The following is a 25,499-nucleotide window of genomic DNA, read 5'->3' on the forward strand; positions in this document are numbered from 1 at the left end:
TTTTGGCTTGACATCCACCAAGAGGCTGAAATGGAGTGGGACCCTGTGGGGTCCTCCCAGGTACAAGACCTTTCCGTGTCTCCCATTTCTTATTTGCAGGAAATAGGCTTCATTCAGCCTCCTTCACCTTCCCTGAGTTCCAAAGTGTAGAGTCAAACAGTTACCAATCACAGAAGGGAGGAGATGCAGAAACAAGGGAGGAGCAGTCAAGAAACAATAGTGCAGCCTTGGGGCAGCGTCCTGGTTCCTCCTCAAGGAGTATATATAACAATATCTTCTGCAGGAACTAAGGCCCCCACTCAGGTGGAGGATGGTAATTTCAGGCTGAGTACAAGATTCCTGGAACACAGCCCTGTACCAATCAATCAGAAGAAAGCCACACACCCTGCAGCCCTCACCCCAAATTTTCCCTATAAAAACTTCTCCCTGAAAACCACCAAGGAGTTTGGGGTTTTAGAGCACAAGCCACCCATCCTCCTTGTATTGGTGCCTTTACAATAAAGCTGCACTTTCCTTCACCACAATCCAGTGTCAGTAGATTGGCTTTATTGTGCATGGGTGAGGGGACCCAAGTTTGGTTCGATAACAAGGTGAACCCAGTTTTCAGGTAACAGAAAGAGGTCCTCATTGCCTCTTTCCTACCTACACCCAACTAATTCCACACTTTAGCTGTCACCACACTTTGATTCTTGTACCACTTAAAAAAATAATAATAAATCAAGACTCCTCCAGTTCTAAGTTACTAAAATATATCTCAAACAGGCTTGCCTGGTAAGAGGAATTTACTGGTTCACAAACCTGAAAAGTTATGGAGCAGATCTATTCAGTGATGTTAACTGGACATAATCTCTCAGCACTACTCTCCTCTGTGTTGGCTACAGAGAGACATTTCCTTTGAGAGAACTGAGCTTTTCCCTCTGGTTGCAATAGCCAACACCACCAGCAAAAGGCCCAGAGTTGGCCCTATTGGTTCTGATTGGCCAGGCTTGGGTTGCATGTTTCCCTCTCTTAACAATTCCTGTGGGGAGAGCAGGATGTTATTCTCTGTTTGGCCATGGCTACTTCAACACGGGCACACATTTGAAGCTGAAGGTAGACTGGCTCTTCCTAAACCTCATGGTTTGAAGACTGGCTCTGTTACCCAAAAAACTGAGTTCGCCTCTTGAAGGATGTTGAGCCAAAAGACACAACCAAGCCAAAGATTGGGAGAAGGAAGGATTTATTATCTCTTGCAGCAAGTAAGGAGAACACCGGTGATCTTTCCAAAGCAGCGTCTCCCCAGACAGCAAAACTGGGGAAGTTTTAAGCTAATGGTACATGCATATTCATGTACCATTGGCAGTTGACAGAGACTTGGGCAGTTGACAGATTTAGTTGATTGAAGTCATGAGGGTCTGAAAAGGTTAACATCATCATCCCTTGGGTTCAGGGTGATCTGGTGGTTGAGAGCTTCAGGCTAATCTTTACCATTGAAATAGAACTGGGAGTCTTTACAACTGATATATTCTCTTTGCTGTGGTTACGTCTTTTGTCTGAGAAGTTTGTCCTTGTGCTCTCTTAAGATAATTACTACTGAGACCTATTCAAGGGCAAGCATTGTGGCCAGGCTTAGTTCACAAAATGGATTAGACCAAAGATGGCCTCTCTACTGTCAAGAAAGCCATGCCTGGTTCTTTTCTTCCCCTACCCTATCTGCTTATAGTTTCCCAAGGATAAATCATAGTATCATTCTCTGACAAAAGTGAGGATGGATCCTGAGCAGTTTAAATCAATATATAATGACAAAAACAGATTCAGTGTGGCCTACAAGGCCTTGTGTGTCCTGGTCCCTGCCTATCTTCAGCCTCATTGATTGTATTCTCCTACTTACTCACTGGGCTGCAGCCACACTGGCCTTACGACACATCCATTTCTGCTTTGGGCCTTTCCCATGTGCAATTCCCTCTGCCCGAAACAAGACTCCTCTCCCCACACCCCATTTGATTGGTTCATTTCTAGTTATTTTTCAAAAGTCAGCCCAATTATCACTTCCTCAAGGAAAGCTTAAGTTGACTTCTAAACTGGGTTGCATCTTTCCTTGTATCTTTCCCCACAGCCTCCGAACCTTTCCTTTGTAGTGCCTGTCATAATTGCAATTTAAGTGTTTAGTTGTGTAATTACTTTCAGCTCTAGACAGACAAAATATCTCTGTACTTTTAAAATATTTATTTATTTATTTAGCTGCACTGGGTCTTAGTTGCCGCACGTAGGATCTTTAGTTGCGGCATGAAGGAAATAGGCAAGCTGAAGGAATATGTGATGCTGGAGATAATTCTTTTTCTCTCATTAATCTCTATATGTCTGGATCTAGTTTTTTCCCAACTCCCTCTCCCTTGCACACCAATACCAATTTTTTCCTAGGTTGGTTGGTCACAATTATCTAAAAGAGAAGATATTTTAGTTGCATAATAATACATAACTATGAGGGAAATCGGGAGCAAAAATAATTTTCAATAAGATATTTCTGAAAGATACATCACGTTACTTAGTGCAAAGTGCTCACAATCTGAAATAGATAAACTTCGTTCTGGTGCTAGTGGAGCCATTAACCAGCTCTTTGATTGTAGAAACTTATTTATTCTCTCTGAGCCTTTACTTACCTGTAAACTGAAAATAAATATCTACCTTGCAGGATCCTTGTAGTATAAAAATAATATGTACCTTGTGCTCAGCACTCAGTAGACAATCCATATTTGGTGTATATTCTTATGATTATTCTTGGGTCACAGAACTGTCATTATAGTACGAAGCATGGATTAGAAACCTTAGCCATCACTGCACATCACCCGGATGGAGATTCTCCCTTCACAGTAGGAAGGATCCCTTTAGTATGTATTTATTAGCTGCAGTGTTTTATAATACACCCTTGTGTTTTGAAGGAAGCTCCGATTTCTAGAAATTTATGTTATATGATAGACACCACCTCAGCCTTGTCCAACCACCAGCTTTTAATTCATAATACATTTCACAGACCCCATTCCTCTTTGTCTCCAAAGCCATGATGAAACTTGTGAAGAAAATCTACAGAGCCCACTAGGGAGGGAGAGAGATGGAGGGAGGGCACGATGAAATGAACTCACTAAACCAATTGTCCTCCCTTCCTTTGTAAGGCCTATGCTCCTCCTCAGCTTGTCAGCAGAATACTCTTTTAAAAGACCCTACCTTTCAGGGGCCTTGTTCAGTAAGTTTTCTTTTCTTTCCTGTATCTTTAACCACCCACCTCAATCTGCTCTCTCCCATCAGTAAACGTGCTGGAGTCTTTCCCATCTTAAGACATTCTTTCCTCCATCCGACAGCGTCCTGGAGCTTCTTTGCTATCTGCTTCCTTCTCTCTGTAGCCAACCTTCTTTAAACATCAGCTCTCCCTATCTCCACATCCTCACTTCCTGTTTATCCTTCAGCCTCAGGCAATCTGGCTTCTGTCACCAGGACTCTTCTCCTGAAGCTCACTTGGCCAAGGATTGCAAGGAATGCCCCACTGTTATACCCAAGGCACTTCTCGTTACTCGTCTCAGGTGACGGCTCATTAGTATGTGGCCCTGCTCACCAGCTCAGACCTCGTTCATGAGGCTAGTACTTAACTTGGTTCTCACAACAGCACACACCTCTGGTTTCCTCCTTTGGGGCTCCTCTTCTTTCTCTCAAACCTCACAGGGGGTGTCCCTCTGAGGGTCCTGTCTTAGAACTCCACTTTTCTTCTCCCTCAGAGTGTAAGGGTATCTCCCTCAACTGCCATCTGTCTGCAGATGATTCACAAATTTCTAACTCCAGTCTGAATCTTTTTCCTAGGTTTCAGGCTCAGCCATCCAACTGCTTACTGCACATCTCCCCATGGATGTCCCTCAGGTGCCTCGAACTTAATGGTGTTTTTTTGTTTTTTTTTTTTTTTTTTTCAGTATGTGGGCCTCTCACTGTTGTGGCCTCTCTCGTTGCGGAGCACAGGCTCCGGATGCGCAGGCTCAGCGGCCATGGCTCACGGGCCCAGCCGCTCCGCGGCATGTGGGATCTTCCCGGATCGGGGCACGAACCCGTGTCCCCTGCATCGGCAGGTGGACTCTCAACCACTGCACCACCAGGGAAGCCCTCAAACTTAATGTTTTGATCACTGATTTATTTTTTTCTCCCACAGCTCTCAAAGTCCCCCTTCCAGGTCCTCTTCTCTTCCTGTCATTTCTGTCTCCAGTGAAAGTCACCACCAACTGCCCCAGCCAGGTCAGAAACCTTGGTGACATTCTGGAGCCCCGCCTCTGCTTCTCCGAGCTTCCAAGCAGTTACTAGGCTCCATTTCTTCTACCTCTGTGGCGCCCATGTACCTGTCCATTTATCTCCTTCCTACTGCCTAATCTCTAATACAAGACCACTCTAATTTTTCCTAATTCACTACCCCTGTCTCCCCACTGGTGTTCTAGCCCCTGCTACTGTGTTCTCTCAATCCACTCTCCCTAGTGCTACTAGAGAGATATTTCCAACATCCAAATCTGATCATTTTCTTCTCTCTTAAAACCCATGATTGACTTTCTGCTGCACTTAGGCCACAACCCAAACCCCTTACCATGACTGTCACTAACCCCCATGATCTGGTCCTTGCACATGACCACAGCCTGAGTGGTCACTCTCTCCCTCTTCACTTCCTATACAAGTCATTTGGAACGTGCTTTTTTTTTTTTTTTTTCTCCCCCCTCAAACATGTCGTGCTCTCTCCTGCCCCCATTCTTCATATACTCTTTTTACTCTTTTATCTCCACCAAGCACTCTTCTCTGACTTTCTACTTGGCCTGAATAATTCCTATTCATCCTTAAGATCTTAGCTTAAATATTACTTTCATGGGAGGTTTGCTCTGAGCTTTCAAGCATGAGGTAAGCACCCTTCTGACTGCACCCCAGCACACAACACAGAGTTTTTTTTATCATAGCCCGTTTACATGTCTGTTTTCCCACTTGACTATAAGTTCTTGGAGGGCAGGGAACACATCTTGTTCACTGTTATATCACTGAATGAGAGAAAAAATAAGAAGTATATTGAAGTGAGAATAATGCAATGAGCCATCACCATGTAAGTTTAATTTTAAATATAGAATTAATTTAAATTTAATTTTAAATATAGCCTTTCTTAAAGGCTGAGAAAGCAGAGTCTGGGAAATATTACCACTAATGTGAAACAGGAATGACCAGATAGATATGTCATTATTATTACACCTTTTAAGGGATGTTTTTGCGATGGTATTTCCATCCATTTCTGATCCTTCTGTGATTTGAGGATTTCCTGAGCAAACCCTCGTAACGATGCCATTTGACTCTGGTTATGGTCATGTGCTGATTAAGCTGCCTCTCAAGAATGTGAAATTGAAACACAAATGACACATCAGTATCTCAAGCATCACCATAACCTATGACAGTTTAGAAACTTCAGATGAACCATTTTGCAATGGAAAATGAGACTAACAAGCCTTCATTTGTAAAGTTTTTTTTTTTTTTTAATTTCTGAGAAAGTGTCTTGACTTGTTATTCTTCCCCTTAGAAATGTTTTTTAGGGAATAGATTAACTTTCCCTTCACATTTGGAATGAACAGAATTCCTACCACAGTGGATGGCCTACATTAAAACATAAACAAGTAAATAAATGAAAAACAGTAAACACACTTTTCCTAAATGTTTCCATTACTGTAGCATTCTGCTCTGCCTGTGTGAGCATAGGCAAGGAATACAAATGTATCAGCTTAAGGTACAATGTCACAGGTTGATCAGAGCTTCTTTTCTGCCCCCAGGGAGGAATTAAAGTTGGTTTATTTGTTTCCCTTTGGTTTGTGGAAAGAATACTGAAGAAGACTTAAGTCTAAGAATGTATCACCTGCTGTGTAACCCTGGGCAAGTTACTTAATCTCTCTGACATGTCCCCTCATGTGTTAAATACATGTTCCCTAGTGTTAAAAAATAAGATAAAATAAAATGGGATTCATAACTGTCTCACCTATTTTAAAGATTATTGTAAATACTAAATGAGATAATGCATGTTAAAGATTTTGGGTAGGTTTGCTTTTTGTTTTGTTTTTGTTTTTGTTTTTGTGGTATGTGGGCCTCTCACTGTTGTGGCCTCTCCTGTTCCGGAGCACAGGCTCCGGACGCGTAGGCTCAGCGACCATGGCTCACGGGCCCAGCCGCTCGGCAGCATGTGGGATCTTCCCAGACCGGGGCACAAACCAGTGTCCCCTGCATCATCAGGTGGACTCTCAACCACTGCACCACCAGGGAAGCCCTTGGGTAAGTTTTTTAGTAGCAGAGTCTAGACTACAATCCTAAACCATGTCATTTACTCATATCAGACTGAGTTTAACATTCCAATAAGTATGCTTTTACTAGTTTCTCTTCCTAAATTTTTTTGAATATCTGTTTTGTGAGTTGATACTACTTTTACCTTTAACAGTGACCCTCACCCACCAAAATTATGACTTTAGCCTTTTTTGGATTTTAAATTTAGAGAGAGACTCTTTTGGTTCCTGTTCACTAGTAGACAATAGCTATTAATGGGTTTTTTTGTTTGTTTTTGCGGTACGCGGGCCTCTCACTGTTGTGGCCTCTCCCGTCACAGAGCACAGGCTCCGGACGCGCAGGCTCAGTGGCCATGGCTCACGGGACCAGCCACTCCGCGGCATGTGGTATCTTCCCAGACCGGGTCACGAACCCGTGTCCCCTGCATCGGCAGGTGGACTCTCAACCACTGCGCCACCAGGGAAGCCTGCTATTAACGTTTTAAGATTTAAGGAGAATCAGGAAGGTCTCCTTTATTAAAGTATATCAGTATTACCACTAGGATCACACCCACCTGACATCTCCCAACCCTGTGCTAAGCACACCATTCTTCAATAGTTCTCACTTCCTTATCTCTCTCTACCCAGTCTAACTAGGGTCAGTGATCATAAGATTTCAGAGAAATAAATGTTAGGGACCCCCAAAGAAATGCTTCTTTAGCATGTGTTTTTGATGTTCTGATTAATGTGTGTGTGTGTGTGTGTGTGTGTGTCTGTGTGTGTGGGGGGGGGTTTCTTTTCACCTTCTACTCCAACTTCTCTTTCAGGAACCCCTATTTTGTAGTCACTGCTTAAATGTACTTTATTCTCTTGGGGATTAAAGTCATTGTGAAATGCAGAACAATTGCTTGGCAATCAACCTATGTTCAACTTAGAGGCGTGCCTAATTACTGACAGATCAAGGAGATTTTCTGCCAAATAGTAATAGTATTGTACTCTAAGATATAAAATAAGAAAACAAATTAAACAGAGGTTGGTGGTGTAGATCTTTGCAGGAAACTACCCTGCCTTCCCACAGGCTCTGAGTTGGCACTGATTCAGATCTCATTAGATTTTTCTCACACATCTCTAGAAAGTATGAAAACACACTTTAGAATATTTGAAGAAAATTGGATGTCAAATAGTAACTACCCTACTTCCTTTTTTTTCCTTCTTTTCCATATAGAATATCATAAGAAAGGGAAGAATTTAACTCTAATTTTAGGGGACCTAAAATTAGTTTAATCTGTAAAGCTCTTTCTTCCAGGAAGAACTGCACTAATAGTTAGCTGCTTTGTAATACATTCATAAACTATTGCATGACCATTATTTTGGAAAAAGAAAGAAATCAGAATCAATTTGTCTAACTGCCTGGATTAAAGAATGGTTTAAATGTTTTTAGAAAAATGTGACAAAACTCAACCAATAGAATTTTTTTTTATTAGAACAAAAATCCCTAAGTATTCTTCACAAGTTGAACTCAGGCAACTTTCAACACTTCTTTCTCCCCACTGCATCAGGCAATCAGTCCTATCACTTGCATTTTCCCCTGCCCTTTCATTTTTTACTAGTAATAATCTGGGTCATTCTTGGCTGCTAATTATTTATCTCTTCCTCAAAGGAGAGTTGTTTGTTTGTTTGTTTTTAACCGGCCACAAGAGAACTTAGAAGGATTTAACCAACCTGAAATACAGAAAGGGAGTCACAGGCAAATTTGCTCCATCTTTGCAAAGGTGTGAGGGCTTCACCAGACTGTAGCGAGATACCCACTCTTTGCTTTTTGTCATGGGATGCTCCATGAATGACAACATTTTGTGCCATTAACTATTAATATTATGTGTCAGCATTAATTGTTTTCATCGTATTTTTACACATTAAGCTATACCCGTGATTTTTCAGCAGAGCTGTACATCTGATTATCCGTGAATCTTTTGAAAAATACTGTTACTGTAGCCCCATCCCAGACCTCATTAATCAAACCAAGACACTGCTGGGGGTAGAGAAGTGCAAGCTAGTTATTTGTATTTTTCAAAAGCTCCAGAGGTGAGTCTCATTCATTTTCCCAATGGAAAGATTTGGTGCCATCCCATTCTGAGTATTTTATCCCCAAAGATCCATGTCCTATGAACAATTTCAGTAGGTGGCACTCTTTCCACCTGTCAGCTTCCTTGTTTGGCGGGAATAAACCCTAAGTCATTCAAGGAAATCAGGAGTAGATCAAGGGTGCAACATCCTTTCACCACACTAATACTGAAAACAGGTAGCAGAACTTATCTGTAAACAATTTGTTAGTGGGGTTAAGACATATGTTATAGGGATGGGGGAGTGGGCAGGAGTGTGATACCACATTTGTTTATTACACAAATGTAATCATTATTCCAAAAAGTTCAAGCATGCCAACTTCTAGCATACAATTGGAAACAAAAGAAACAGCGTAGAAAGCAAATGATTTAAAAACAAAAACAAACAAACAAACAAAAAAAAACAAGTAAAGGTTTAGACAAGAGTTTTTGTTTCTGCTTTTGTTTTATGAGGAAGAGATAGGGAACACTAATGTTATTGTAAAAAAAAAAGAAACAAAACCCCAAAACACAACCCCCCCACACACACCCTAATTGTGTGAAAAACTTATCATGGCATTAAACATAGATATCTGTATCTGCTAAACTGGGGAGACAGAACAGTGTAGCTTGCAAGGACATGAGCTTTAGAATCAGACAAACCTAGATTTAGATTTAGACCTTGGTTCCAGCTCTTTAATCCCAACCAAATCACTCAACTGTTAATTCTCAACAAGCTTTTACCTACCTTATTTGGTTATGCTAAGCATTAAATTAAAAGATAATAAATGTACAAGAATTATTACAACGCTTGGTACATAGCCAGTATGTAACGAGTAAATGCAGTATATGTAAATGCAGATGTTGAGTTGTTTTTTTTAAGTAACAGAATAATGGAAAATTATTTTGAGTTTTGAAGGGAAGATTCTTATACTAGTTAGTTCTAATAATGGTGAGAAAAATTTAGAGGGAAATGAGCAGGAAACGATATGAGTATAGTTTAGGTATAATGAAAACTGCCTGATCTTGGATTCACAAAACTTGGGTTTGAGAGGTGATCCTCTATTGCAGGAAAAGTCACTTAACCTCACTTTTCATTTTTATAAGACAGGAATTAAATGCCATTTTAATGTGGCATATGATTTTGAATATTAAACTGTTAGTATACACCTTACCACAAAAATGTTAGTGTACAAAAATGCTTTTAAAACTATAAAATCCTATATAATAAACTTCATTATTGAAGTTTATCATTGAAACTGAAAAATTATTCTCTCAGAAGAAAGTGGGGGACTTCCCTGGTGGCACAGTGGTTAAAAAACCACCTGCCAATGCGGGGGACACGGGTTCGAGCCCTGGTCCAGGAAGCTCCCACATGCCGTGGAACAACTAAGCCCGTGCTCCGCAACTACTGAGTCTGTGCTCTAGAGCCTGCAAGCCACAACTACTGAGCCACGTGCCACAACTACTGAAGCCTGCGTGCCTAGAGCCCGTGCTCCACAACAAGAGAAGCCACCGCCATGAGAAGCCCACGCACCGCAACGAAGAGTAGCCCCCACTCACCGCAACTAGAGAAAGCCCACGCAGAGCAACAAAGACCCAACGCAGCCAAACATAAAATATAAATTAATTAATTAATTTAAAATAAAAGAAGAAAGTGGGATATTAAATGCATTACCAAAGTTGGATGAGAATAAGAAGAGTAGTTACTGGATTGTGAATTCAGAATTTATGAGAAGAAAAGAGATTGATATTAGCAACACATTTACAATACTTCTGGAGGCACTTCCATGAGATTTGTCTCACTAATGAGCCTAATATTCTTTGTCCACACCTCGTGGCATGTGGGATCTTAGTTCCCTGACCAGGGATTGAACCCATGCTCCCTGCAGGGGAAGCTTGGAGTCTTAACCACTGGTCCACCAGGGAAGTCCCCCTTATATTCTTCTTATAACGCCTTTGACAATATTTTAACAGGATTAAGCTTTTGAGTTTCATCTGACATTTCATTTTAACCCCCATTAAGTTAGTACACACATTGGAAAGCTCCTGATTTGAGTGTTAGGATTATATCATTTGTGTCTATTTCCAAATGATAGAAAGAGAAATTAACCATATGAAACAAGGTCAGGAAAAAAGTAGAAATCATATTAACAAGAGACTCTATCAAGAATCTCATAATATTATGATCCTCGGCTTTAGACAATAATGGTTTGTATTAATAATAATAATAATGTATATCAATAATTTAAAGTGTTCTGTCTAAATGTTTCATCTCTTGGGGATTTTTTTAACTTGGCATTCTACTTATATTAAATATGTACCTTTGTATGGTGTGCAGTAATGTCACTAGACAAAAGAAACAAGCAAGTCCCTTCCCAGCAATGACTGCTGTGCTGTTTGAAGGTCAACTGTCTTTTAAGCATGGAGAGAATCTTTATCATGTCATACTTCAGAAATATGTTTTTGGAAATGGGAAATAACAGGCCATGATTTAATGTTTTTGTTAAACCACTGTAATTCTTTCAAAGGAGTATGCACCACAACTCCCTCTCAGTTAAAGAGAAAATCAAGTCCTTAAAGAAAATTTCCTTTCTGCAGGTGGGGAGGAAATTAAGAATCATCTATTATTTTTTTGTTAGTACAAGAAATTTGCATTGTAAAGCAAGCTGCTGTTGTCAGCTCTTTTTCTTTTTAATATAAATTTATTTATTTATTTTTGGCTGCGTTGGGTCTTCGTTACTGCGCGCAGGGTTTCTCTAGTTGCGGAGAGCGGGGGCTACTCTTCTTTGCGGTGTGCGGGCTTCTTATTGTGGTGGCTTCTCTTGTTACGGAGCACGGGTTTCACTAGTTGTGGCTCGCGGACTCTAGAACGCAGGATCGGTAGTTGTGGCGCATGCGCTTAGTTGCTCCACGGCATGTGGGATCTTCCTGGACCAGGACTCGAACCCGTGTCCCCAGCATTGGCAGGGGGATTCTTAACCACTGCGCCACGAGGAAAGCCCTGTTGTCAGCTCTTTAAAGGACAGAGCAGACAGGAAGCTGCCTCCACCCTACGAGGCTTAGAGACCGAGCAATTGAGTTAGACAGCAGGTGCCCAGCCCAATCAAGTCAATTTTCTAACACAGAATAGCATGTCATGGGACTTGTTCTATTAGTTTTTTTCCTCTGGTAAGGAAGCAAGGATTTTTCTGTGTGGAAGTAGTGCTGGTCTTTCTAGTTGGAGAAAAAGAAAGAAAATGGTAAGGAGTTTGATAGCAATTGACTGCTGTTAAAACAGCAAAATATCTTTTAAAAATAGATTAACCACATCTGTAAGAGGAGAAATCTCAAGAATGCACACAGTTAATAAAAGCTTGCTCCGAATTACCCATACAAATGTGCACTAATATCCAGTCAACAACTGATTATCTTCACTATAGCTTATCTTTCCCAGAAATAGCAAGTAAGAAAGAGGTTTTTAAAAACTCAACAATACAAAATTTCACTAAGATACTTTACACCTGGAGACCTTTAGAATTTTACTTCCTTTTGCTGTTGAAAAGTCATAACAGCCAAGAGGAGTAAGGCATTTTCTTTTCAATTAACAAATGTCATGGTGGTTAAGGGTGGGGTGGAGGTGCAAAGGAAGAAGTTGGCAAGAAAAGGTTCAGGGCCTGTTGCAAAACCAACTGCAAGCCATCTATGATTCCAGGTAGACGAGAACCACCTGCTACAACAGAGAGGTTTAAAAGATGAGGAGGAGGTGACCCTACAGACCATTTCCCCAATTATCATATACATAAGGGCATATTTGGGTGTTTATATCAGACACATGCCAATACAATATCTGCCATGTTATTCAATGTAGGAAGACATATAATTACTTCTATACTTCTAGTTAAACAAGAAAAACTCTTGAAAATAGATGGCTTATGATTGGTAATAGTAATAACCAGTAGTAATAACCACGTGGGCGCTTAGTATCATATTTAATCCTCACAGCCACACTGTTTTAGATGGTGTTGGACAGGTGAGGAAACTGATATACACAAAGGGTTAAGTACCATGCTCAAGGTCACACATTTAGTTAGGGTGGAGTCAAGATTCATCTGCCTCTGTGGACTCCAAAGCTCATGCTTTCCACAATTCTGCTGTTCTGTGCGCTGCACAACTGTACGTCACAGCCTTCGGAAAACTTTACTTTTTGGACTTGAGAAACAAATTACAAGGCACCTTTTTAACAGCTTAAAGTCCATTAGCAATTGCCAAGACTTCAATGACACATTAGTGTACAATTAGAAAAGATGGAAATTCATTTTACATGAAGGCTTAGGGAAACGAACGATTTTACTTAGTCTAGTGCAAAACTAGAAATCGAAGTCAACTTTGTCTCAAAGTGGAATAAACAGTGTTTCACTTCAAACGCTCTTCTTAGTAACAATGTGACACATACAAAGAGTTCCTTTTTTAACCCTTTTCAAAGAGAAAATATTCCGATTTCATAAAATTAGGTAAAGACTTCTAAAGAAATTTGCGGACAAAAAACCGTGAGCTACACAAAACATCTTGTGTTTACTTAAGAGTATCGTGATCATAATGTAGTGATCCCGTAAAAGATGTGTCCAAAACGTCTATCTAAAATTTGAATGCCAGTAACGTGAGAACTTCTAATAGAGGGCAAATCTCAAAAACCATCTGATATTCCAATTCACATGGGCTTTGTTCTTTATCTCATCTTCACATAAAATATTTATGATTAGAAAAAATAGCATTAAAAAGAGAAGTAAAACTACTCGGCAATGGAAAAGAAAATCTGTCAGTGGATGCGAGCGGTTATATAGAATTCCGAACTTCAGGGAAAATCGAGCGTCCGTCATTCGGCGTTTAGTTCTTTATGGGTCGATTTCTTCATTACTTAATTATAAGGCTGGACATTTTTTCAAAATAGAGGCTCTTATGGGGGTAAATTTAAGCATTTGAAAGTGCAGATTTATTTCTTGCAACCGAATCCAGCGCGAAGTAGAGAGTCACCGGTGCGAAAGCCCTCTCGGATCTGCGTGAATCCTTCTTCCCAGCCCACGTGGCCAAAGTAAACAGAAGGTGGACCGGGGCGGGGAGAAGCGGGCCTGGGTCAAATTCCTAATTTGTCGAGTCTTTAAAACTACAGGCCCCTAAAGCACTAAGGGCATGCCCTCCACGAAACTAGGGAGTGCTTCTGCTGAGCGAGATGAAAGCGACTGTGTGGAGAGGATGCCAAAGCGGGAACGAGGCGGGGCGGGTGGACCTACCAGGGGGTGGGTGCGCGAGGGGGCGTGTGCGGGGATACCTGCCAGGAGGTGGGAGTCGGGGCGGGGGCGGCGGGGCGTGCCCTCCTACTCTAAGGAGGCGGTGGGGTGCGGTACCAGCAAAAAGTTTCAAAGGTTAAGCTGGGGTCTCTCAGCCTCCTGCCAGGGACGCACGCCACCTCCCCCTTCGCGCCCGCCCCGCGCCTTCACCGGAGAGGAAACCCATCCGAGGGTCCCGGGGGCCGGACCTTCCCCCGCGCGCCCCCGCCCCGCGCTCCTCCGGGCCCACGGCTCCCCCCGCTGGCTCCCCAGACCCGGCCTCGACCGCGCGCCCCCTCGTTCGGCCCCAGGGGCCGCCGGCTTTTGTGCGGGGAGCCCCGGGGCGGGGAGCCGATTCCCGGGGAGCCGGGGCCGAGGGCCCCGGGGCGGCGGCAGAGACCGGGACGAGGAGGCGGCGGCCGGGTGGAGGGGGAGGAGGCGGAGGAGGAGGAGGAGGAAGCGGGGCGGAGAAGGCGGAGGAGGAGGAGAGCGGCGGCTGCGGCGAGAGCTCGGGCGGCCCCGCCGCCTCCTCGCGAGCGCCGCGCGCCCAGGCCCGGCTCGCATGCGAGTCACGTCCGCCCCCTCGCCGCGGCCGCCCCGAGACGCCGGCCCCGCCGAGTGATGAGAACAGACGTCAAACTGCCTTATGAATATTGATGCGGAGGCTAGGCTGCTTTCGTAGAGAAGCAGAAGGAAGCAAGATGGCTGCCCTTTAGGATTTGTTAGAAAGGAGACCCGACTGCCACTGCTGGATTGCTGCAAGGCTGAGGGACGAGAACGAGGTCAGAGCGCTTCTCTTGTGCCGCGAAACTCTCCCTTTCCTCTCCCCTGCGCTTTCTCTCGGGCTTGTGGGGACTGGGGAGCAAAGCCTTCAGTGTCACCCACAAATACCAAGAGGGAAGAGGGAAGCTTCACAAATTACTGGAGCCTCTTCAACATGGCTGACAAATATAGTTTTAATTCCCCCCCACCCCCCTTTAAACCTGTAGTTCTGTGTCCTTCTCTCTCTCCTGCTAGTGCTCGTGTCCTCCTCGCCCAGAAAACTTACCTTTGTGAGTCCGGCCGGCTGCTTTCCCGGCCTTTTATCCTCCGGAAAGTGATTTTTCTCTGCTTTCCTTTCTAAAATAGTTCAGCTGTGGGGGGCACGACCTTCCCCTTGAAGCTTCCCCACCCCCTCCCTTCGTGGAAGGCAGACGAGCCTCGGGTTTATTCTCGCCCGCCCTGGGGAGAACACAGACGGAGTGGTCTTCGACCCTTTTCTCCGCTGGGGCTCTGGGTCTGGGTGTGCGTTTGCGTCCGCCCCCTTCTGCCCCGTGTCCCCCTTTTCGGGGGCTGCGCTCAGCGAGTGTCAGGCGAGTGGAACAGGAGTTCACTCAGTGGGGTTTTGTTTTTTCCTGAAGTCCGCGCGTTTTGTTAGCGGTGCCGAGCGAGAGAGGAAAGAATAGTTTCTCTGGTTCCCCCAATAAGACCCGAAACCACTTTTCTCGAGGTACATCAGCTCTGCGATGGGCTGTACCTTCCAGCCTGGGGAATGTGTGTGAGAGAATTTGTGGGCAAATCTGTGTCCTGGCTTTGTGCTTCTCCCGAATCAGCTTCGTCGGGTTCCCCGGTAAGTGACAGGCAGACACAAAGGCAGGCGCAGGCCGGGGGAGGGGACGGGCGGGCGGGGGGTGGGGGGAGTGTGGAGAGTTGGAAGACTGCAAGGTCAGGGGCGCCGAAAGAAATGAAACCCAATCCCAGTAAAGAAACAGAGACGTAGAGAGCAGATTTCTAACAGTCCCATCCAAATTTCTCTTTCCCTCTTGGCTGCTCTCTTTTCTTTGGTCTTTTATCTCTCTGCTTTTCTCTCTGTCTCTTTTCTCCTCATCCTCTTTCCTCTTCTACTCCTTCTTCTTCCTCTTCCCCTTTCTTCCCCTTCTTCCTCTTCCTTTTCTCCTCTTTCTCCTCTTCCTCCTCCTTTTTACACACATGAATGTTGCTGAATCTCTTTCATTGGGGCTGCTCGTCTAGCGATATTAAACTAAGTTTCTATGGAGACTTTTCTACCTATGGCAAATAAAGCGTGGGCTGGATAGACTGCTGAGAAGGTCGCATGTGAAATATAAGTGAAATTTACTGGCTATTACCCTCATGACATACTTTTAATTGCATTGAGTGAGTTTTCTTCCTTCTTGTAGTGTTTAGGAATTGAAAAAGGATCATTTTCCGGTTGTTGAAAATTTAGTGAAGTATTTTTATATTTGTCTGTCTAGGGGGTAGGATATATCCAAAATTTAAAATCTCGAGTCACACATTGTGCTTTTCCCTCTCCAATCAGGGATAATAATGGCAAATACAAATCTAAAAATATTCATCAACAAATGATCCAACATAAGAGGAAGAGTATATCTTAGGGACAGTTGGAATGTACATAGAAAAGATGGTTGGATTGGGTTGGGTTTGATTTAAGACTGTGGGTATTGTTGCCTGGCTAATGAAAATCATTATATTTGCATTTTAATGAAAAGTTGAAATACTGGAGGGGAGTTATATTCTTTTCCATGTTTGCATGTGTGTCTTGTAATAGGTTTGAAGTAGAATATAAATTTCAACACAATAAATACTGATTTTTAAAATGTTATCAAGCAGAGAAGTGTTAGTGAAAGATTGGAAAGTCAAACAAGTTTAGAAGGCATGGACATGGTTAAAAGATGGACAGAGGGAAAAGCACAGTAATGGACATTACTCCATAAATCGGATTTCCAAAACTATTTGTCTTCGGTAGTTCACTTTGTAACTCCTTGTATTTTGATCTCTGGAAAAGCATTTAAGTTTACTTTAATCATTGATATTGGAGGCATGATTACAAGGGAGACATATTACTCATCTCTGTGGAATAGAAACAGCTCATTTGGTTAGTTCTTATTTGTCCTAAATAATAAAGAAGACACTTAGGAATTTAGCATAAATGCTTACTATTTGTTGAGAAAACTGTGGTTAATTATTCCAGCAATTCAGAATTTAAAATAAATAACTTCTTTTGCTAACAGTGGTATGTAACTACTTTTGGGGGACTTTTCAGATGTTGTATATACTGTCTTAAGGCTATTCAACTAATAGATATATCACATTGATAAATAAGGATATCTACATTGATTAATAATTTTGATTGTGACCATGAAAGCTTGTTCTTTCCCAGCATCCAATTTAGACTCTTTTCTGAAAATAGCTGCTAATTAATATTGTATGAGGGGCTTCAATGATTATAAGGAGGAGATGTGCATATTATTCACCAAAACAAGAAAATATTACTTTTTCCTTTACTAGAAAAAAAAATTTTTTTTTCTTTTTTTTTTTTTGCGGTACGCGGGCCTCTCACTGTTGCGGCCTCTCCCGTTGCGGACGACAGGCTCCGGACGCGCAGGCTTAGCGGCCATGGCTCACGGGCCCAGCCGCTCCGTGGCATGTGGGATCTTCCCGGACCGGCGCACGAACCTGTGTCCCCTACGTCGGCAGGCGGACTCTTAACCACTGCTCCACCAGGGAAGCCCTAGAAAAATTATTTTAATTAGCATGGGATACTTTACAATGAAAGACATAACCTCAGCTTTTCATGTACCATATTTGTGAGAGTCAGTATTACCTGGATTCTCCAAAAATTTCATTCATTCATTTATGTCTGTCTGTCTGTCTGTCTGTCTGTGATAGGTCTTGGTTGCTGCGCGTGGGCTTTCTCTAGTTGCGGCAAGTGGGGGCTGCTCTTCCTTGTGGTGCGCACGCTTCTCAGTGCAGTGGTTTCTCTTGTTGCAGAGCACAGGCTCTAGGCGCACAGGCTTCAGTAGTTGTGGCTCGCGGGCTCTAGAGTGCAGGCTCAGTAGTTGTGGCGCACGGGCTTAGTTGCTCTGCGGCATATGGGATCTTCCTGAACCAGGACTCAAACCCGTGTCCACTGCATTGGCAGGTGAATTCTTAACCACTGTGCCACCAGGGAAGCCCTCCTTATTTTTTATAAATTTATTCATTTATTTATTTATTTTTGGCTGCATTGGGTCTTTGTTGCTGCACACGGGCTTTTCTCTTAATTGTGGTGAGTGGGGGCTACTCTTCGTTGTGGTGCACAGGCTTCTCATTGCGGTGGCTTCCCTTGTTGCAGAGCACGGGCTCTAGGCACGTGGGCTTCAGTAGCTGTGGCATGCAGGCTCAGTAGTTGTGGTTCGTGGGCTGTAGAGCACGGGCTCAGTAGTTGTGGCACACGAGCTTAGTTGCTCCACGGCTTGTGGGTTCTTCCCAAACCAGGGCTCGAACCTGTGTACCCTGTGCTGGCAGACGGAATCTTAACCACTGTTCCACCAGGGAAGTCCCCTGCTTATTTTTTAAATTGAACTAATGGTTAATGAGAAATTAACTTGGAATGAGGGAAGTCTCTTGCCTTGTTTAAATTCACACATTTACCAAACTCTTCTTATGGCTCTAATTAGATCTGGTATTGTGTTGGTCCATGCCAGGAGCCAGAGGGATTGATAGGATTCTGATTCAATGGTGCATGGACCTAGACTTGGCAGGTCAACATCACTTCCAGAACAAGTGAAATGCACCTGCCTGGGAGTTGTTATGACAGACTTCCAAAGTTCTGTTTGGGCACTAGACTTGTATTAGGTAACAAAGAGTGGAGTTAATGTTTTGGTTTCACTTGTTGCAGTTAGAATTTCTCTATCAATTTCTCCAAGGCTCCACCCATACACAGTGTTGTAAGCCAAATGTCACTACTGAAATGTATTGGGTTGGCCAAAAAGTTCGTTTGGGTTTTTGTTAAGATGTTACTGAAAAACCTGTATGAACTTTTTGGCCAGCCCAATCTTTCCTTATTTGTGTATCTCATTAAGAAGTTCTTCCTATGATTCACAGACACATCTGGCAGAAACTTTATTTTTCATACTGCACCGAATCCAAGTTAGTAAATTCATATGAATTCTTAAGAAATTAGTTTGAAATAAAATGTTCTCAAAAGCTATGGATGTTTGACATTTTAGAATGTTTAATACTTCGAAAATGTTAAATCTGCTATTTTTTAATGCCCTAATTGCCTCTACAAGTTTAATTGTTGTCTTTGTTGTTGATGTTATCATTGCTTAATAGACTTTAATAGTCTTAGCAATCTTCAGTTACTAGAGGGAGTCTTCTTTGTTTTGTAAACAACCATGTAGACTGTTTTACTCTAATTGTTTCCTGCCATGGGGACAGGTTAAAACTTTGGACCAGCTAGCTGTCAGTTTTGGTTCATCAAAATAACATTTTCTCAACTATTATGCCATCATTGCACAGTAGTTCTTAAGAGTAGCAATGGCACCAAATCCAGTAGCAGGAAAATATCTCTCAAGACAGCTTTACAGTTGGAGCCTTAACTGTGGGAGAGTCAGGTTGCCAAGTAGAGTTGGTGGTTATCTTGGAAACTGTGCTGAAGAACACAACCACAAATGATTTTGCCAAATATACAGTATTTACTTGGTCTAGATCTCCAATTTCTATTTTGACTCACTGCCAAAACTTTGTAAATACTGTGCCATTATTTAAGGAGGTTATATAGTTCATATGTTGGATTGGTGTGTAGTGGGAGAGAAGAGTTCCTGGAGGGAAGAGTGCAAAGCAAGACACCTTGAATCATTGTAACTGCAAGCCAAAAAGGATTGTATGTATCTGCTTATTTCCAGCATTATTCTTATTCTGGGTTGTACATTGCAGAAAATACCTAAGATAGATATAAAATCTTTTCTCAATAAAATGGATTTTGGTTGCCCATTCCAAAATAGTAAATTCTATCAGCTTCGATTTATGCTTTCTCCACTTGTCATGAAATGCAGTTAAATGTGCCAGGCTTCAAGAAGTATAAATTGATGGTAGGTGGATTTTTAATATTTTGTGTAAAATTAAATTCAGTGATAATGTCAACCTACCTGCAGTTTTAAGAATTTTGAGATCGATATCTTATCCTCACTAAGGGTTGTTCCTCAAACTGACTTGAAATCAAGCTCCAAATAATCTGAGGATACATAAAAAGATGAATGAATTGGAATGAAGCATTTTTGGAGGACAATTTAGGACATAAAATAACTAGTTGCTTCACTAAAAATACTGTAATTTTTTTTTAAGTTAGATTTATGTCTGTTGGAAGGGAGGCACTGATTTCCATGTCTTTTTATTCTGTAATAGAATCTAGTGGTATACTACTAAATCAAGATTTAATGAGTTGGGGGTTGGGGGTAGGGGGTGAAGGTGGTCAAAGGGTACCAATTTCCAGTTATAAAATGAATAAGTTCTGGGTTGTAATGCATAGTATGGTGACTGTAGTTAACATTACTGTATTGTATACCTAAAAGTTGCTAAGAGAGTATATCTTAAAAGTTTTCATCACACACACAAAAAATCATAACGATATGAAGTCATGGATGTGTTAAGTAACCTTATTGTGGTAATCATTTTCCAATATATACCTATTACAAATCATTGCATTGTATACTTTAAATTTACATGATGTTATATGTCAGTTACTCTCAATAAAAGCTGAGGGGAAAAAAGTTTTAATAAATGATGTAGAAGTAGCAAAAATCATTTAATTAGAAAATGTGTAATCTATTCTAAGTGCATAAGAAAAATAATGTAAAAGGCGTTGGTGTTGCTGATGATGGTAGTAATGATGGTGCTTTCTCCTTAAATGTAACTTCTACAGGTTATGGCAGTTGTCCTATAAAAGCCAGTCATTATAAGCATACGGTTGATTGATGTTTAGTAAATTTATACTGGGATCACATACTTTTATTTTTTAAAAAAATAATTCATTCATTTATTTATTTATTTATTTATTTTTGGCTGTGTTGGGTCTTTGTTGCTGTGTGCGAGCTTTCTCTAGTTGCGGTGAGCAGGGCCTGCTCTTTGTTGCGGTGCTCAGGCTTCTCATTGCCGTGGCTTCTCTTGTTGCGGAGCACAGGCTCTAGGCACGCGGGCTTCAGTAGTGTGGCTCACAGGCTCTAGGGTGCAGGCTCAGTAGTTGCGGCGCATGGGCTTAGTTGCTTCATGGTATATGGGATCTTCCCAGACCAGGGCTCCAACCTGTGTCGCCTGCATTGGCAGGCGGATTCTTAACCACTGTGCCACCAGGGAAGTCCTAGGGATCACTTTTTTTTTTTTTTTTTCTTTTTTTTGCGGTAGGCGGGCTTCTCACTGTTGTGGCCTCTCCCGTTGCGGAGCACAGGTTCCGGACGCGCAGGCTCAGCGGCCATGGCTCACCGGCCCAGCCGCTCCGCGGCATGTGGGATCTTCCTGGACCTGGGCACGAACCCGTGTCCCCTGCATCGGCAAGCGGACTCTCAATCACTGCGCCACCAGGGAAGCCCCACATATTTTTAATTGAAATTTTTATTGAGCTAATTGTAGATTCATATGCAGTTGTATGAAATAATAATAATTGAACATGAACATTCTGCCCAATTTTCCCCAGTGGTAACATTTTGCAAGACTACAGTATAATATCACAGTCAGGAGACTGACATTGATACAGTCTACCAATCTTACTCAGATTTCCCATTTGACTTGTATACTTGTGTATATATATATATATTTAGTTCTATTACCATTTTATCACATGATTAGATAATTTTAAACCTTTTTTTCCCCAAAACAAAAAAGTTTAACACAGTTCTGTTTCATCAATCTTGTGATTGTACTACCATGGCTTATCAAAATGTGCATCAGAATATAGGTTTTTGTTTACTCAAAAGGTTTTTTTTTGCTTAAAATACTTTTGCATTAAAAATATTTTAAGTTAGGGCCTCCCTGGTGGCGCAAGTGGTTGAGAGTCCGCCTGCCGATGCAGGGGATACGGGTTCATGCCCCGGTCTGGGAGGATCCCATATGCCGCGGAGCGGCTGGGCCCGTGAGCCATGGCCGCTGAGCCTGCGCGTCCGGAGCCTGCGCGTCCGGAGCCTGTGCTCCGCAACGGGGGAGGCCACAACAGTGAGAGGCCCGCATACCGCAAAAAAAAAAAAAAAAAAAAAAAAAAAAAAAAAAAAAAAATATATATATATATATATATATATATATATATATTTTAAGTTGTTTTAATGTTTTATGACACTGCAAGTTATATCATTTAATTCTCATCACAACTCTAGAGGTAGGTGTTGTTATCCCTATCTCTGGAGAAGAAACTAATACACAGTGAGATTAAATAACTCGCCCAAGTTCCTACAGCCAGTACGTGGCTTAGCTAGGATATGAATTTAGCCAGTCAGTCTCTAGAGCCAGTCTTTTGACCATTATGCTATACTGCCTCTTTACCACTAATGATGAAAATGTAGCTATAATTTGGGCTATATAGGGAAAGTCATAAAAGGAGACTTAAAATGCATGCACCTGTCTACACAAAAACTTGTACCTGAATATTCATAGCAGCATTATTAACAATATACACGTAAAATAGGGTTAAGAAAAGAAACTGGTCTGCAGCCGTCTTTGTGATGCCAAGACAAAGTGGGAAAGAGGATCAGAATGTTGATGGCTCTCCATGTTTCGCCACATATAGCCACAGTCTTTACAAACACCAACAAAATTTTACAGACTGCTAATGGTAAATAGCCACAGTCTTTACTAACACCAACAGAATTTTACAGACTGTTAATGGTAAAATGAGTGCAGATTTTTAAGTCTAGACCCTATGAAATTAGGACATAATTTTGAACACACACAGTGAATTACTTGGGGTTGGCGTTATTTGAATTTCTAACTTTATGTAATTCTAGATACCAAACATTCTTTTTGTTAAGCAATACTCCTTTCCCTTTTATTCTGATTAGAATGCTGCCAATTGGATCCCATAGCTTGGTGCCATGACTGATAACAGTGTGGGGGAAAGCCAATGATCTTGAAGCATTCAGCTTTAATAATGTACACGTTATTGTACTCAATGGGGACATGTCTTGGCTTTATGTAATTGCTGTAATCGTTACTTTTTCAAGGAATAGCTGTAGAAATGACCCAGATATACCTTTTAAGAGTATGATTATAGCATTTACTTGTATGTTTGTTGTGTATTTGTGACAGGCCCAAGTTAGACACTCATGTTAGAACCTTTGACCCATCAGGAAGTTGATGTAGTGATTATTATGGAAAGCAATAAAGTAGAATATAGGTCTGGTCTTCCTTATGGGAGAAATGAGTAGTTTTATTTGCTTTTACCATTTCTTGTTTCTTGCAACACTTTTTGAACCAACTCAGCTGATAATAGATTTTCATACTAGTATCTCTATAATATTCAGAAAGCTGCTCACTGAATTTGAGTGTAGTACTCCATCTTTGCTTTATTTAATGTGGTTCCAAAAATTGTACACCTTTTCAAATTAGGGATATTTTGATTTTTTAAAAAATACTTTTAGCTTACCTTTTAATAAGTAATTATTATTGAAAAATACACTGTATTCAAAAGAAAAACAGTGGGCTGTGGATTTTTGCTAATGGACTTCTCTCTTCAGAGAGAGCAGACTTGCCCATGTCAGGCATAGACAGTAGGTCTCCCATGAATGTATGCCATACATAGTATTGATGTTTTTCATTTGCTACTTTTGCTATTTTGAGATTTGTCACAATTTTGTGGATGTCACAAAGTAATGATAATTTTAATTACTATTGTCATGCTTTATTAGCTATTACTAAAACCTGCCTTACCAAGTCATGTCTTTTTCTTGATAGAGTATTAAATCTGGTTTCTATGTTCAGATTATACTTTAATGGAAACTATTCACCCAACTCTCAAGGTGGGTTTTTATTATATATTTCTCCTCAAATTGATTTTTTTTTGTCTTGCAGTATAAAAGGAAAAAAAGGCTTAAATAATGATAGTGAAGCCCAGAGGATATAACATGGTCTATCTCTGAGTTATTTCTCCTGTTTTTCTTTCCTGCCTGCATTGAGAAACAAGGACACCCATTTAAAAATACCTTACTTATTAGTTGTGCTTATTCTAAAGTAAAGCACCAGAATCTAAAAATAATACAATGATACTATACCCAGATTCCATCTGTAACCTACTGTCTTGTCTCTATTAATTTAGTTTTTAAACTGTTTGTTCTTTCACTACTTTTTCCATTTTTGTTTGAAGTTATAGAATTTTCACATTTGCCATTGGCTATAAAGTTCTGTCAGCTCTTTTATAACCTTTCATGATTTTTGCATTAAAAGGATTACTTTTGGACACCCACTAATTAGTTTGGATGATTATTAGCTTTTTGTTTGTCTTACTGCATACATCATAACAGAACAAGAAATCATTAGTGCAAATAAAGTGTCTGATAGTTCATAAAATTGGAGTGAGCATCTCAAAAAGTGAATTCAGTTATTAAAACATTAATTCACTTTATATTCATACTTTCATGTATCAAACATAATTGATAAGAGGAAAAAATACCATAAATGGATACTTTTCAAACATGAAGGAAGAACATACAGTGATGTATGTCAATTATTTCTCAATAAAACTGGAAAAATATTTTAAAAATGAGGGAAGAACAAATCTTCCAACCTAAAAATACTCAACACATACATTATTTGTTTTTGTAAAAAGAGAAGCAGGTACATTTCAGCAAGAAAGCACATATTTTAAACTTTTCATTCTAGATTTCATCTATCTTTATTCCAATCCAATCACCTAAATGGTTTTTAATTTTGGAATTGTCTACCACATTATAGCTTGGAGAAAAACATTGGCAGAAAATGAAGCTAGTAGACATTTTACTAATAACTTACCTTTTTAAATGACTATGAATTATGTGTGTCTACTGGAAATCAAAATTAGAAAGGACATTTGGTTAACTTTGGGAACTAAATTTTCAATATTTTGAAACTTAACCTGCTTACTCTTAAATGCGATACTTTTCAAGTAGGACATTTTATAGACAGCAACTCATATTTAATATGTAATTTAAAAACATTTTGTATCAATTATATAAAAGATATAGAATATGGCATTTTAAAATGACTAAAAAATGCTTGAGATTTTTTTTGAAGGCAGTGTATTTTTTAAAACACAGTTTAATTTACTACTGACAGTTTGTATCAGTTTTTTTACATTGTTATAACTTGTTGTGCTTTAAGTAATCCTGAAGATTATGGGCAACTTTTCATATTTAGGGATAAAAAGCTTAGTTGTTGACATTGTCAGTTTTCTCTAATATTGGTAAGAATTTAGACTCCTTAAGGAATGGAGTTTGTTTTCTCTTCACAAATCCATGATAAAAGATGCAATTAGTGTCCATGAGGATTAAATTTAAAATAAGAGGGTAGAATACTAAATTGTGTTTCTGTTCACCCAAACAAAGCTATTGGATACTTTCCTCTGAAAGGGTCATATTGTAATTTTATTTGGATGGAGATTTGTTACTTTGCAAACTATTTGACTGCTTAGTGTCCTTCTAGTGGTTGTAATACTATCTCTCATAATAAGAAAAACAAGAAGTCGGATGAGAGGAGGTAGAAAGTGCATTCAGAATGCATTGTTGAGATTACAAAACTTACCCTAAATTTAATTAGACAGTTAATTTTGATCATGTCCTCAGGTCAGGAGTTACATAAGAAGAAAAGTGATGGAGATTGGTCATTTCCTCCAGTTCTTCTTCCCACTTTTTTTTTTTTTTTTTTGCTGGAGATGGGGGGAGAGAAAAAAATCTCCCCTGGAAATAATTCCTTGACACCCACACGCTCTTTTTTTAGGGCAAAAGAAATAGGAGGTTTCTCTTCAGAGCTTGTTGACACTTCACACAGTCACGTCAACATTTGACACGTGGGAC

At 40.8% G+C, this 25,499-nt stretch overlaps 1 protein-coding gene across 2 annotated transcripts in view; it reads left to right on the top strand.

Moving 5' to 3' along the window:
* The first annotated feature begins 14,245 nt into the window (after positions 1-14,245).
* Positions 14,246-25,499, top strand: part of TET2 (tet methylcytosine dioxygenase 2) — a 139,361-nt gene continuing 128,107 nt past the window's right edge. For both annotated transcript variants that reach the window (XM_060104438.1, XM_060104447.1), the window contains exon 1: positions 14,246-14,471. The gene's annotated coding sequence lies outside the window, so the exon portion shown is untranslated. The remainder of the gene's footprint in view (positions 14,472-25,499) is intronic.

The sequence above is a fragment of the Mesoplodon densirostris genome, chromosome 1 (assembly GCF_025265405.1).
Source record: "Mesoplodon densirostris isolate mMesDen1 chromosome 1, mMesDen1 primary haplotype, whole genome shotgun sequence".
Taxonomy (NCBI): Eukaryota; Metazoa; Chordata; class Mammalia; order Artiodactyla; family Ziphiidae; genus Mesoplodon; species Mesoplodon densirostris.